We start from the raw sequence: 12021 nt of genomic DNA, 5'->3' as shown, positions 1-12021 counted from the left end.
CTGTTTGTAACAAATGGCAATCAAGAGAGCATAAAGCAAATTGACCCCTTGGTGCCACGGTAGGAGATAGAATCAATCACCTGCAAAACTTCTAAATCTCTCAATTCTACTTCTAGAATGTGAGAATCTGTATTTTATGCTAGTTGCAGTTTCCACATACAACCAAGGACCAAGGCATTGCCAGCTACTGACACAGAGAGCTGGGCTGCAAGGGCTTGGAAACCAGGAAACTTTTCACTCCGTCCCTGAGCTGAACTTTGCACGACGCTCTCCGGGCCCGGGGCCTCGTGTGCGCCACCGCAACGCGGGGCATCGGCAACCGCACTCTTCCCTTCCGTGCCCTGTTGCATTCTTTGGCCTCAGTGCTTAAGAAGTTACCGTGGCATGTCATATTTCATTTGGAAAAGCTATTTTGCATGGTTTCTTCTATGATTTGCATGTGCTTTGCTTGCTTTCCACAGCATTTCACAGGTAGCAGGCATTTGTAGTGAAGAAAGAACATACAGAGGAACAAATAACAATCGGTGAGATGTAGTACAGCCGTCTTTCTGTTCAACGTTGGTCTTGTTCCCACTGAACCAAGATTTGATGCTAGACAGCACTGGAAGTAACTATGAACTCGCAGCATTAACATATTTAGTGAGCCTTTCCAAAAAACAAGCGATGTATAAACATAGACTATTAACAATTCTGTGGCAAATGCATTATTAGCTATTTATGATGTAAGATAATATTTTTCTCTCGCATTTTCTTTAGAAAAAGACCCCTGTTAAATATTTACGTAATAAAATAGATGAAGGCAATGATGCTACAGAGCAAACTATTAGGCTTTCTTAACAAAATCCGCCAGTAAATTAAATCACATGTTCCTCAATTTAGAAATTTTTCTCCTTTAATTATTTGAACTTATATTCCAGGGTGGCACCTACTTTCGGTATATTGTTTTGAATGGAATTACACAGACGAAATTAAAAACAAAATTTGGGATAATGATCCTTCTGCTAGAGTGGGTAAGGAACACAGAAAACAACCCAAGCCAATATACAGGCTCATTGTCTAATGTAGATTGGTCATTTTGGACACAGACGTGCAGGCCTTCAGCAGAAATAAAAGTCCTATTCTAGTATTTTCCATCCTAGAGTGGGTGGAACAAAAATGGATCTTTTGCAGCTGTCTGAGCAAGCAGTGGTGGAGTGAGAGATTGCACCAAATGAAGCAAATCCATCCTTGCAGACAGCAGAATCGGGTAATTATTTTTACAATCATCATGTTTTCTGTTTAGCAAGAGGCAGCATTGCCACAAGTGCTGCAGCAGGATGGCCTTCGCTGGCTTCCCTAGGGGATCTTCAGAACTGCTGCAGAACATGCTACAAAGTCCTATTAATAACAAGATATAAAATAATGGCAGTCCCAACGGCTTTATTTGTAAAGTATGCAAAATCTCTTAGAAATGGAGAAGCATCCAGTATCAAGCAGAGTTCTGCTGACAAAATACCTGTTGCCTGAAGAAGTACGACTGATATTTAATTCCTGAGGAGGTATATTCCAAGCATCTCTGCAAGAGCTAAAGAATTTCCAACTTCAGTTCCAGGGCACATCTCAGAGAATGGCAGCCTGGCCGGACCCTACCGCTTTGCAGCTTCCAGTTCACCTTCAGATCCAGCTGACTGCACACAAGTCGTATACTGGGAGATTCCAGGAGCTTTCTGCATCGTAACTGCCTTATCACCTGCCTGAGTAGCCCTGTGCCGCCCGTCTGACATGACCGTCAATTCATTTTTAAGCTTGATTCTTAAAAGCAGATGCAGAGTTTCCACACCTCCTGATCTACCACATATGGAGACGCCATCTGATTTGTTACCGCTCCAGCGTGACCAAGTCACTCAGGTCTTTCCTTCAAGGTCTGCTGAATGGCAGGACAAAATGAAAGTGGTGATACAGGAGGGAGGAAGCTCAGATTTGCTTTTCATTCTGCCATGACTAAGAGGATGAATAGGCAATAGATGCTTATTCTTAAGTACCATGTAATATTAAGAAGCATAAGAAGCGCATGTAAAAGACAAGTGTAACTGAAGGGATGAATCACTCGCACAGTAACCAGCATGTTCCTTTATTTTTCAATAAGAAGCCTGGAGAGCCTGCAAGGCCATCTGTGCACAGCTGTCGCTTCTCCAGGAACAAGAGCAGCATGTTTCCTTGCTGCTCTGGTTTCTTTCTTCAGTTTTGCTCTGCGTCAGAACTGGACAGGTAAATGAAAGTAGCCTGCTGAAACGTCCGACCCATGCAGATAAATAGAACACTCAACTTTTAGGTTGGCCCTGGATTACAGAGCCAGAACGTGCATATGTGAAAGTTCAGGCGCAGGATTTTGTGAACAATGAATTGGAGAAACATGATTGAGACATGAAGCAATTACTATAGCTCTCAGAGAAAATTCATGAAGATCAGGGTCCCAAAGGAAAAAAAAAAAAAAATGGAAAAACTCTTATGGGGTGCTTTAAAACATTATATTTATCTACCCAATAGATTCAGAAAGATGGTACAATCTTTTCCATGCCTCTTACTCTACAACTAGGTACAGTCACAAGGCAAAACTTTGGAAAGCATATCTCTCACACTATTTCTAGACTTGGTGTGACCATTGTCACTAAAAAAAAACAGAAAGAAAAACTCAAAAGAGTGCTCTCATAGCAAAGAAAAGGAAGGTCTCTGTACAGAAGATCCTAAATCCAAACCCTGGATATCACAAGTCAATTAGCAGCTTCAGCATGTGATAATTATCAGCCAGCCTTCCCCCTGCATCACACTTGCCCAGTCATGCAGAGGTGATGCTCACTTCAGCCTTGCCTTCTCTTGTTTATCGGGACTAAGCTTTTCAGGACACTAACCATGCTACTAAATGACCCTGTGGCTCTCACAACATGAACAGAACTCTGTGTTTGTTACTGTACAAGAAACAAGAATAAATGTAAAACAGTCACGAAGGGACATCAGGCAAAAGAACACTATTTAGATGTTTTAAGGCCAGTACCTTAAATCCAGAATAGCTTTTAAGCTTCTATACATACTTATATTGGCAAACCTCTACTCTGGATAAAGACATGAAGATTGGAGTAATATATTTAGACTGCTCTATACCTGGTTCTGGTCCATGCCAAGTTCTGCAGCTTTGACAGAACATATACAAGACCTCTGAACATAACAGTCTAGATAAGAGCATTTGTGAACAGCCTTAAGCCATTCACGTGAGCAAATGGTACTAACCTGACAAAGCTTCCCAGATAGTGAAATGAAGTCTTAATATCAAATCTAAGATATAAGTCCTCTGATAAACCAAAGGATAACACAAGAGCCACACTACTGCTGTCAAAACAGCATTGCCCTGAGAAACCTCCAGTGTTAAAACATGAGTCGCGTTGGCCTCCCATTTGCAGAAAGGATCCTGGGTGATGCAGGACCTGCTCAGGTTACAAACTGCCCTGAAGACATGGTGCTGCTGCTGCTTCAGGACAGGTTCCACTGTCTTTGCCACTAAAGGACCCGTTCTGATACCAGAGTAAGCCCAGAAAGGTCAGATCGCACCAATTTAAAGCACACAAGACAGTTTATACCTGGATTTATTTATATCTGGATTACTGGAAAATCTTATTGAAAATAGTGCATACTAATCAGCAGAGAGCTCGTTGATGACAAAAATTGGCAGTTTGTTAGCCTGGCCACTGAAAGACATCTCAAAGTCTCAATAAGGAAATCTAATTGTAGCATGATAAACACCAGTTGTTAACTCTTTGCCAACCCCCCACACACGCGTCCAAGGATGGCACTTTTCCACCCTGGCATCTATAACACAGTTAATGCTGTGTGGCTAAGAGGCAGAAGCAGAGATGAAAGAACGTGTGCATGATGCCAGACGGAAACAGGAGAATGCAGAGTGTAAGTTGCCTATGAAATGGAGATGAGTATAGACAGCGCCATTAGCAATCTGTGTATCTGCCTTACTATGACTCCCCAGGTCAGAACACACTCATATTGGTTCAGTGTTGCAGAAAGCATTTCTTTGCTATTGCAAGAGGATATGAAGCAAAAAAACCCCTCCAAATAGTTCAGTCCTGAAAACATCTATCAATTAGTGGCAAACACAAGAAAACCTCACTACAATTATGATATTACTACAGTAAAGACTATGGCAAGAAAACTGCCTCACACCTACGTTCAGTAGAAATATTTTTCCTTTCAAAGTTACGTGTGCATGAATGCCACACTCGCCTGCAGTGAAAAGATTCCTTTAATTCCAACTGAAGTCACGGAGTTATAACACTGCCCTTTTTTTTTTTTTTTTACATCTTTGCTCAATTAAGTCCATTTCCATCATTTCACTTGCGCCCAAAAGCTGCTCTCTCTGCAAACAGCCCTACGGAGACCAACGGGCAGAATTCTCACCTTTGCTGAGGAAGACCGAGTGAGGATACTCCAAATCAGAGGCTACAAAAAGAAAGACTGGAGGATTTGGTTCTTCAGGACTGAGGCACCAAATTGATTTTCACGCTATTCTGAGAGCATCGCCTCGGGCGTGCCTTCTCATGAAGGCCTTGGTCCAGCAAGACCATGACCAAAAGCTGAAGTAATGACGGCATTATTGACACCTCTGAAGTAAGGCAAGTGCTTTTCTGACCAGCAGAAACACACACACAAAAACCCACAACCACACACACAAAAAGAAACAGCACCGTACATAGGCGGCTGGGACGGGAGAGGTCAGAAAACCCTCTGTACTCTCTTCAGCACTTTCTTTTTTCAGTCTTCAGGTTTGAAATGCACAACAACCTCAGAGGAATGCTACTGATTTTCTGGATCTCTTCTTTCTGAATATGGCTGGCTGTGTTTGTTGTGGTTTGGGGTTGGTTTGGTTTTTGTTTGTTGGTTTGGGTTTTTTGTGTTTGTGGGTTTTTGTTTGTTTTACCAATTCAATATATTCTTAACATGAAACATTTAATGCCTGTTGTACAAACGTGTAATACAATTCAGCCATGACGCTCTTTTACAGTCAGGCTAAATAGGATCCATTTGAAACAAACGCCTGAATGTTCCTGTCCTTGAAGGGAGCCATTCTCGTCTCCCAACCCCTACAGATCAACAGGGATTTAGAGCAGCAGTAGGAGAGAATGTTTCATTTTCTGTTTTGCTTTGCCAGCACTCAGGGGTTTGGATGGCAGAGCTGTACCCTACTGCATTGAAGAAAATGAATCCTTCCTTAGAGGCATTGATTTTATCAGATATTAGAAGTGTGCACAAATAGAAGAAGAAAAGCAGCCCCAGACATATTCAAAGGAAGGAAACAAAGGAATTGAGATATGGTACAGGGGATAACTACTGCTAAAAGTCTTTTCCTAACCTAGATCTCACATCACTCAGAGCCAGTTTACTACCATATACGAACGTAAAGGAATTATTAGTGGTTGAAGGCGATTCTCTCCATCCCCACTGAGAACCCAGCTGCATTTATCCCCGGGAGAAGGAGCCTTTTGGTGGACAAGCCATGTTTCTGAGGCCGTGGAACAGAGGGGGCTCTGAGGGCTGCCTGGCTTTACTGTCTACACCTGAGCCCTGATTACTTAGATCAAGCTCTAGACTGATCCCCAGAGACTGAACACCCTTTAGCAGCTGGATCATGCCTTCCAATTTAGTTCTGCGTGAATTAAAGTACAGTATGTGGGAGTGATTGGGAGATTTACTTCAGAAGTATGCTCCTGATCCGACCTAAAACAGTAATGTAGATACAGCCGTAAACACCCAAGAGCATCAGGTCAAACACTGTGCTGCAATCAATTATTTTCCTGTCAAACACAAAAGAGTTGCAATTCGTACTAACTCCAAAGCCGAGCAAGTTTTGTTAATAACAATGTAGTGTTAAGACAGGAGTCAATGAATTGTTTTATTATTATACATAATGCTTCAAACTGTTTTCCTAGCACATGAGCTAGGCTTTAGTCTTTAAAGAGAGTTGTCAATTCTAAGCTTTGTTCAGCAGTAACCCTTGAAGAAAACACGAGTATGGTTAGCAGAGTTTGGTTTCTGGAGATTTTTTCCTACCTCCTCTAAATCTGTAAGCAATTTGTAGGCTAGGGAAGCTTGCTGGGAAGGTGTCATTAGCTTTCAGGGTGGCATTTCTGGAAGGCAGAATTATCAGAGTACTTGCTTTGTGACGGTCTCTGTTCCAGCACCGGCATAGGTATGTAAATAGAGATGCATCTAATATGCTGATTCTCTGTTGTCTCCTCCACAGGGAAACTGATCTGCAAATCCCAGGATTCTTTAACATGCAGCAGCTGAACTACACAGTGTTCAGAAGAGAGATCTCCACTTTCGGAATAGTCAAGCATCTTTTTACTTTAAAAGAAAAAAAAATCCAATTATAAAAGCATATACTGCAAGTAATATTGGATTTAACAGATTACTTGATTAAACATGTACATGCAGCTTTGCAGGTGGAGAACAGACTAATGTGACAACTGGTACACTTAAAGAATGAAAAGAAAGTTTTTAAGCCTTCACTTGTTAAATGTGTGGGTAGGGAGTTCCAAACACAAAGGGAGAGAGCAGGATGTCATTCACACAGGAACTTCAGTCTCAGCCTTACAACACTGAGCTTGCAAACAAAGCTTACATAAACTAATATTTCTTTTAAAGGAAGCATGATATAAAAGCACTAAATTATGTTTCTAATTAAATTTTCTACGACAAATGATAAGCACATTTCTAATAATTAGCATTTCTGGCTTGCAAGCACATATTAGCCACCTCATTCTTATGCAGCACAAGAATAAAAGCTGAGAGTAGAAAAGAAGCCAATAAAATCAAAAAGCCCTCAATGCTGTAAAAAACCAGAATGAAAAGGACAACAGTACCTTCCATTGATGTGTAAAGCCCTATGGAGCTTTGCAGTTTTAACTGGGTAGCAATGATTTCTACACCACCAGCTATCCTCAGCCACGTCGTGCCTCACACCCTTCTATCTGTGGCCATTGCTGTGGCATTCCTGCAAACTGGGGCTGGGCCGGAGCTCTTTGAACAGGTCTGTGTTACATCTCTCCTTGTGAGGACACAGTGTGAACCCCCTCACAGAGCCCTGATGCAGAGACTGCTGTGGAAACGATCACTGCTCAGGTGAGAAATAAGAAGCTAACATCATAAATACATGTTATTAATCGCAGGTACCTCAGGAATGTGCGTCATAGAGCTGGTAAATTGTATAAAGGTGTCAAGCTCTGGGAAAAACCATCCTGTGGAGCAACGTGGCTGTTTCAATGAAAGATTTTTCACAACCCCTCTTCTCCTCAGTCACACTTATTGAATGGACCCAGAATATTGCACAGTACTCTCTGGGTTTCTGCAGCACCAGGTGCCTCAGTTGAAGCATTGGTAAAAATAGACTTGTTGTAAAAGAAGAAAGCTAAGCCCTCTCTAAAGGCAGGTTCAACTCTGTACTGCTCATCTGATATCACAGAGCAAAACACAAATGCTGATCGGGTATAAAGTCTCCATAACGTATGAACCCACCTCTCATCTCTGCAATGACACTCCCTGCTAAAGCCACATAAGCCCGGAGTCACTCAGCTCCTGGAGTTCTCTCTGAGCGCATCCTGTACCATAACGAGGTTTCCTCATTCCTCTCAATTTAGGCATCACTGCACAATAATTTCTTCAACACCTGTATTTTAAAATGTCTCACTCTTTTCAGCCAATCTGTTGTACTGGTAATGTCTGGTAGAGTCCAGCTGTGACCAAGACAGAAACACAAGAACAGTTCCTTGCCACAAGTCCACAATGCTGCATTTACATTAGTGCAAGCCCATGGAGAGATGGTAGGGTCTAAAAGATCCAGCACACCACAGCTATTCCAGAGACTTTATTTCCAAGAACGTAAGATTCTTGAGCAAGATGCCATCAGAGCACTCGACGGCCATCACAGAGCCCAGCCCATGGTGTTTCCGTTGCCTTTTATGACAGTGACGTGCTTTAAGTGCTCATGCTGTTCAGCAAAACAACCTTGTTACATGTAGGCATTTTCAAACTACTCCAGATCCAAAGCTGTCAGATATGTCTGTGTGCAACCACCATGTTGCAATCCCCATGCCCTGTTAATTTAGAGCCTTGGGTGGAAGGCTACCATCGCCTAATCCTTACTTAGTGATTTACAAAGTCCTAATGCAGAATAACATCAATGCCTGTCCCTAAAATTCTCTCTACTTTCTATTCTGCTGTTTTGTCTATTCGCACTTTTTCCTCCTTTTTTTTCTTAATAACAGGAAAGTGTCCAAATAGCTCTTTCATGTATTGATTAGGCCAGCACTCGAAGAAGAAGGGAGGTGATTGATGAACATACCTGTTCATTTAAAGTAGGTCTGAGGCAGCAGTGAAATTAGTTGCTGACTTAAGTAATTTAGTCACAAAATTATGCTCATGTAAGAAGCAAATAGAGTATTTCTGCTGTGCAGCCAGAACTTTTGATGTGCAGAACGAAAAAGAAGCAATTCCGCGTGTGACTTCTTTGCAGCAACTTGGACAGAGCAGTGACAATCCAGGGGATTTATGCAGGAAACCCACAGAGTTCGGGGATGGCAGCCCCCGCTCCTTAGGCGGCGATGTGACACCGCAGCGGGCGCCACCTCCTCTGCTCCCCCCCCACGGCGCACACGCTGCCACCACTGTTCTCCGCATTTTATACAGCAGGGCTACACCAGCAAAAGCCTCAGTACAGATAGTTACACCAGCAAAAAAGCCCTCTATTTTCCTGGAGGATCTGGATTTAGCTTCATGTCCACTGAGAAGTCTACCGATGTATTTTAAACCCTCTTACTGAAGCAGCTGTTTGTGTCAATGAGGTACTTTGGCTTGTACACTTGTACCACTTTTTATGCACAGCCACACCACCAAAGACCTTCTAGCATATCAAGACACCCAAAGACACGTACACAGGCCATCAGCAGACTGGGAAGCATAAGAAAACCCAAGTCAGCTATCTCTATCTTGCTTAGGACTCTCAAAAATGACAAGCGTTTCCAGTTCCCCTGGCAATGAGGACTGAGCAACTGTCTCTTGTGCGCACAGCGCAGCCCTTTGCGTTGTAAGAGCAGCACCCGAAACCTCTTGAGCAGCCTCAGGTCTGGTGAGAAGGCCTGAGGGAATCCAGGAGCCCTTCCCAGAGCCAGGGCTTGCTCAGCCCCGGCTGCCCAGAGCCTGTACGCGCCTCTTATGAGCTTGCCAGCAGGCAAATCGCATTTTAGTAAAGGCAACTGGTACGCTGACGATAATAAATCTTAGCAGAATTAGGTAACAAAATGAAAAGTGTGACTGTCGATCTTCTCAGCAAGTTTTTGGAATATTGCATTTAAGCAGGACGCTGTCCATGTTTTCTTTAAGTGGCTATAAATATAAGAATTGAATATCATTATGAAAGAACATTTAGGCAAACTGTTATGGCAGAAACCTGGTGATGGAGTGGGTCTCAGCTCTACGTACTTCAATTCTAAGCCTTATTAAGTTACCGTCAGGCAGAATAAAGTGGCAAGTACAACAGCATAAAGACAAACAACCAGTGAAACATCCTCACCGCAAAGGTGGCTGAAGTGGTCACTGCCTTTACTCGGCCTGCTCCGTCTTACACCCTCCAGATCCTGCAGCCCCATCACTCGGCGGCTGGGCAGAGCTGGCCAGAGCGTTGCTCTGTCATGAGAAATTCTGAAAAAATCTGAAAGAGAAGACAAGACGTGGTCCACATTCAAAATTCTTGTTACATTTTCAGGAGAACAAAGAACAAATCAAGAACAAGTTCATTTTTGAACCTAGTCATGAGGCACATCCCCACCAAACACATAGACATCTCATGAAATCAAAGGCCAGGGAAGCATTGCAGAGGAATTACTATCTCAGCCCAAATTCTGGCATTTAAGCTGCTGCTCAGGCTGTAGGATTGGAAAAGTGCTGCCCCGAGAGCATCGCTGCTCCTGTGCACCGCGGGGTACCCGGAGGAGCCAGCGCCAGCACTGGCAGGGGAGACAAACGGGACGAGGGCTGTGACCCAAGGGAGCAGCTTTTACACTCTCGACCAGACAATATATGCTACAGGAATGCAATAAACAATGACTGCAACCTGCATAATACTACTGGTTTTGTGTCCTTTAGTGTTTGGGGTCCCATTTCTCCAAATCAGAAGCAAGTGGTCTGGCATGCACCTAGAATAAACATGTAAAACACCGATGCAGAGACAACCTCACTCTTCTTTCACTCTTCTTTCTTTGCCAAGCTCTTTATCTTTCTGCACTGCTAACTGGTCTGCTGCTTACAGAGCGGTGACAAACCCTCATTAGGGATACATCTTAAAAAAAAAAAAAAGATGTGGGGAAAGGAAGGAGCAGATATCCTTGAGATGAGATGATTCCCTCAAATGTTTGATCCCTCAGATCAAATGCCGTGTTTTTCCTCCCTCTGTGCACATGTGTGCATGCAGCTGCACCAGTTACTAGCAGGTACCACAGCCCTTAGAATTCCTGATCACAGTCACAGGAGAATCATAGCACAAAGGAACAAACATTGTCCGTTAAAAGACAGCCTTGAGTTGTTTTTTGCCAGTTTTCTTGCTTTAGGCTGATGCTTTGGTGTTCATTCAAACCACTGAAGTCTCTTATCAGGGACAGCACAGCATAGAATTTGAAAGGGAAAAACACAGGCAATCTGAGTTTCCTTAGAAAATATTAGAAGGCAAGCTTTGAAATGTCTTAATTTTAAACTCCTTTCTCTTCACAGTTATCTCTCCCTAAAAGCAAAATGATGACAGTAAAGTGACCAAAAAAAGAAAAAGAGAAAGAAAAAAAAAAAAAAGGAAACTTAAAAAGGGAGAGGCAGGACAAAAGGCTGGGCACAGAAAGGACTGAGAGCAGCCCCGAGGAGAAGGACTTGGGGGCGTTGGTTGATGAGAGGATCAATGCGCACCTACAGCCCGGAAACCCAGCCAGCCCCGGGCTGCATCCCGAGCAGCGTGCGCACAGGTGAGGGACGGGATCCTGCCCCTCTCCCCCACCCGCAGTACCGCGTCCAGCTCTGGGACCCCCAGCACAATCTCAAAGACAGCCGTAACGTTTTCCTGGTGCACACATCTTCTTTCTAAAGTTTCCCCCAGAGCACACTGGGTTTTTTCCTTTCCCGCTGTCCGTACGGGCTCAGCTGCCCGCAGCCAGCGGCGGAGACGGCGAGGGGAGCGACGGCGGGGCCGGGCACTCGCCCAGGGCTGGGCGCCCTCTCGCTCTGCCCGCCACCCCTGCAGCTGCCCTCGCCTGATCTGAGCCTGCAGAGCAGTGACAGACACTGCCCTGGCCACACTTTGTGTGATTTCTAGATGCAACGCTGACTAAAACTGTGCTACGGAGTCTGTCATACGCTTGCTTGTTATCTAACAGAACTCACATCATATCGCAGCAAAGCATTTGGCTAATTCAACAGAATGTAAGAAATGGAGAAATCCAAGTCCACCTCATTATTTAATAGGTCTTGGAGTGTAAAATCATTGGATCGAATTGTCAAAAGAATCTCACCTTTTAAACTCTTATTTGGAATCCATTTGGGTTTTCAGGTAACCAGGAAACTCATCTTTTGTTCATAGGCAATTTGTTTTACAGCTGCCTGTAATCTCCCAACTTCCAGACTGAAAATCATTTAAAACTAAATGAGCTTCCCTGCAGATAAAACTCAGAATCATTCTGAGCTTTCACGATAATAAAACTAAAAGGCAATGTTAAGTTGAAAGGGGACATGAAAAACAGAGTAAACCAGAAAGTCCCATAAAGTTCAGAATTTAACCTTAAGGCTACAAGAAATGGGCAGAGTAAACGTTTCATTTTCATGTGCCATTTTACAGCACCGGGATGAGAGCAGCAGAGCACAGTGTCTATATCCTGTTAGCACTGTTCCTATTTTCATGTGCTTTTGTATGCGTGTGTTTGCGCTCCAGCTGGGCCCCGTGCCATC

This window comes from Caloenas nicobarica, chromosome 16 (genome assembly GCF_036013445.1).
Source record: "Caloenas nicobarica isolate bCalNic1 chromosome 16, bCalNic1.hap1, whole genome shotgun sequence".
Lineage (NCBI taxonomy): Eukaryota > Metazoa > Chordata > Aves > Columbiformes > Columbidae > Caloenas > Caloenas nicobarica.
Note: the sequence above shows the minus strand (reverse complement) of the source record.